Here is a 4,033-nt window from a genome sequence, read left to right on the forward strand (position 1 = left end):
ATTGTATTTAAAACTTGAAAGAGAACCAATTAATTACCAATCCAGAGACTGTAACTTAGTTGAATGAGCAAATGAAATCTGGATTCATAACCACTAGTGGTAACATTTTAAATTCTAAGGCCCAATACTCTTATTACTTTGAGAGAAAATATTATCATCAATAAATTCACATTTTTTCTAATCTAGGAAGAACTCTCAGAGAAGTCCTGCCAAGTCTTGCTGCAAGTGTCTGGTGATTGGCAGGCCAGGAAAGAAGGGCAATACTGTAGGCATGGATGGAGGGATAGGGAGTATCGAGGTGCAGAGGGAAGGGAGTACCAGCAGTTTTCTTAATTTCCAGAGATGAGAGAAATGAGGGAATTGGACTTACCCTTCTAGATAGGTCTTTGGAAGGTATGCCCAGGTCCACAACCTCCAACCACTGGACGCAGAGCCTTCCAGTCTTGCCCGGGGAGGAGCTGTAGCTCCTTGTGTCTTTTACTTGTGAGACTTAGCAGACTAGAAAATGCGTATACCTCAGGAAGGAGAAGAAAAGGGTAGGGACAAAGAGAAGTCTTTCATCTAGGTAGTTTTTGCAGACTCAGAGACCCAATGACCCACCTCCCCATCATCTCTCAGGGGAGGGGAACAACACAGGGCACAGAGGCCCTGAAACTGGGATATAGGGACCCTCAAAGAGAACCAGATGCAGAGACGCACCTATTAACCTCCCCCAAAGGCCCATGGGGAGTGGAAGGAATAATACAGGGTAAATCAAGGTCCAAAGCAAATAATAAAGGGGCAAAAAGTCTGCTCAAGGTACCTTTTCTTTTAGTTCTGGAGACCCAAATTTCTTACTAAGCATGTTTTTTTTAGAAACCCCCTTCGCAAATTACTTTTGTGGTTTATATTGAGGTTAGGCTGTGTTACAATGGAACACTACTAGTTTTTTCTTAAGTTCTCCTCCCTGAACTCCCCTTCCAGCAGTCTCCAAGCAGCCTCTCCCTACTTTTCCCAGCATCCCAGGAAGAGGGGAGAAAAAATTGTGATGGACTCAGTGCAAGGGTGTCCCCTTATGCTAGGGTCCACAGTCTGACTGACTGCCCAGAAGTCAGTGGAGCTACAGACACCTCCTGCAGTGAATGGGCACTCCAGAGGTCTCCCTGCTAGGGAGATAGTAGGAGCACAAAGGTGTGGGGAACAGAACAAAGTAAAGGGAGCTTACCTCTTATTCCAGTGACTAGGAGAATATTATTTGAATCCAATTAATATTTGGACCCCTGGGTTTTGGCACCATTATGTTGAAGAAAGATAGGAGAACTGGTTCAGAATGTGAATGAATTCACTTAGACCTTTGCTGTAGCAATTGGGAGCTTTATTGATGCCAAAAGTTAATACTTATTATTTTTTACAGTTAAGGCATTGTTTCAATAGGAAACCGCCCATGTATGTTGGGGAGCTTACTGATAGAATCACTTCCATGTTGTTCTCAATAAACCATCGTCAGGCCATGCAGCAGATGTTGGCATAAAGCACAGGGGGCCTTTTACCTCCATTTTACCCAGTGGATGTGGTAATGGTTGGACTATTGTTCCAGGGCCTTTCTCCAACCAGAGGGCTGGCACAGTCCCAGGGATCCTAGAACATCCTATACTAAATGGGACTGTATGCTTTACTGCAATGGCATTCTAGAGTCCCTCTATCTGTGTCAGAGTAGTTCTCCATGTGCTATTTGGTACCAACATCCCACCTGTTTCACAGGCACTATGTACCATGCCTTTGTGAAGATTACTCTGCAGGAGGATGCCAGGACCCTTTGAAACAGCCTCTCCGTGACTGTAGCCATGAGAGTACCTGCCACTGCCATTTACTTTACTGTCTATGACCATCTCAGGGGTTTCTTATGCAGCCCAACTGTGACTTTGGACCTCTATGCACCCTTGGTGGAAGGAGTTATGGCCCGATTGGGTACTGTGACTATGATAAGTCCCCCTGGAGCTGGTGAGACAAAGCTTCAGGCCAGCATCTCTCCTACCTTGAAATTGGGGCCTGTGTTAGGACAGCAGTGTCCCAGAGTAACTGGTCCTCTCTGTTGCTTGACTGGAGTGCCATTGCATTGAGAGATGTGCCTTTTTCAGCTCTGTACTGGTTTAGCTATGAGTTAGCAAAGATGTGGCTAGGTAAGATGGTACCCAAGGACCAGACTTCAGACAGTATCAACTTTGTGGCTGGAGCTTTCGCTGGAACTGTGGCCGCTGTGCTCAAAGTGCCTTTTGACATGGTGACAACTCAGCGTGAGATGAAACTGGTAAGTGTGGGAGCCTTAAGAGGGACCTCTTCAAGTTCTGCTTCCACCTGGTTGCTGCTCAGAAGAATTTAAGCTGAGTCTGGGATCAGAGAACTCTTTGCAGGCTTAATCCCACAGACCATCAAAGCCGTACCCTCTTGTGCCATCGTGATCAGCATCTATGAATTAAGCAAAAAAAGTTTTTCCAGAGACTGAACCTGGAAAAATGCCCTCGGGGACCCTGAAGTGAGAGTGGGAGAGAGAGAGGGAAGATGCCAACCTCCAAGTTCTCCTGAAGAGACTAATTGTGGCTCTCAGGAGGAAGAGGGAAACTTGGACAAACTTACCTTATCATGGAGGCTATGAGGCAGAGTGTTGCCCTCTGTTCTGCATGGCTGAGAGTGAGTGACATGCCCATTTCACATTTCCTTCTACCTAGCAGTAGCAGGACATCACGCAGGGAACAAAACTCTGTTCTTTTTTCACTTCTCTCTGCTTTCCTACAGACCAAAAGTCCCAAGAACTTGGTTCACTCCCTTCTCCTTCCTGAGAAACATAATCTTCTATTGTCCCTTTGTTTATTCCTCTGGACATCTGTCTCTGTCCCTGGTGCTGCTTTGTTTTAATCTCCCTTTTCTCGAATCCTTTAGATCTAGAGATGAGGCGTTGTTGTAAAAAAAGAAAAAGAAAAAGAAAAGAAAGAAAGAAAAAAGAAAAAAAAAGAAAAGTGAATTCTAAGAGGGCTGAAATGACTAAATTTCCACCAAATTTTATTAATTATCTTGAGACAGACATCTGTGGTAGTAAATTTATAATCACCTGGTTTGAGTCAGGTATATCTGACAATAAGATATCATGTAGGAATCCTTAAACTTTTCTTCTCACTGACACAGTCTTGGTCTCATGAAGTTCACATGACACTTCCCAGAATACAAAAACTATATAGAAATAAGACCCAGGATCACATATATGCATACACATATATACACATATACACACATATACATGCATGTATATGTATGTATATGTATAAACACATCTATATATGCATATTGTGTGTATGTGTATATATATGCACACATATTTACACACACTTCTGGTTAAGAAAGTCCAATCTGGAGACTTAAAGGTATTATTTTTGTGACTATTAAATTTAACATGATAGTGGCAAAACTTTCCTGCTTCTCTCTCTCTCTGTCTCTCTCTGTCTCTGTCTCTCTGTCTCTCTGTCTCTCTCTCTCTCTCTCTGTCTCTCTCTCTCTCTTCTTCTTCTTCTTCTTCTTGTTAGTTTTTTTTATTGTTTTCTCAGTTTTTTTCTTCATTTTACATCACCATCATTATCTACTACAGCAATTCTCACTCTCCTTGTCTACCCCTTAAATCTATCTTGTTGACATTTAAATTTTTCATGATCTGGCCTCTTACTAAATTTCCAAGTCTTGCTGCACATTATTCCTTCCATGAAATCTTTGATCTGACAATGCTGCACTAGTTCATGGTTCTCATAAAAACAATCAATACTTTAATCCAGTACCTCTGAACTGCTTGCCCTCTAGACGTTCCTTTCACAGTGGTTTCTTCTTCACTAGTTTTCTTTGTTCTTAACTTAACTTGCTTAAGAAGTTGTTACATTCATTAACTGACTGATAATAAATCAACATGTGATCATGTCTTATTTGGCTTCTTTAATTCATCTTCTCTTTCAGGAGGTGTCAAGAATACTACATCTTCTGTCTTCTGAAATCATGATGGGTCTTTGCATTGATG

General features: G+C 42.3%; 1 pseudogene; it reads left to right on the forward strand.

Annotated features, from left to right (window-relative positions):
• The first annotated feature begins 1,646 nt into the window (after positions 1 to 1,646).
• LOC140512284 (mitochondrial glutathione transporter SLC25A39 pseudogene) lies at positions 1,647 to 2,482 on the forward strand (annotated as a pseudogene).
• Positions 2,483 to 4,033: the final 1,551 nt, after the last annotated feature.

This window comes from Notamacropus eugenii, chromosome 6, assembly GCF_028372415.1.
Source record: "Notamacropus eugenii isolate mMacEug1 chromosome 6, mMacEug1.pri_v2, whole genome shotgun sequence".
NCBI lineage: Eukaryota > Metazoa > Chordata > Mammalia > Diprotodontia > Macropodidae > Notamacropus > Notamacropus eugenii.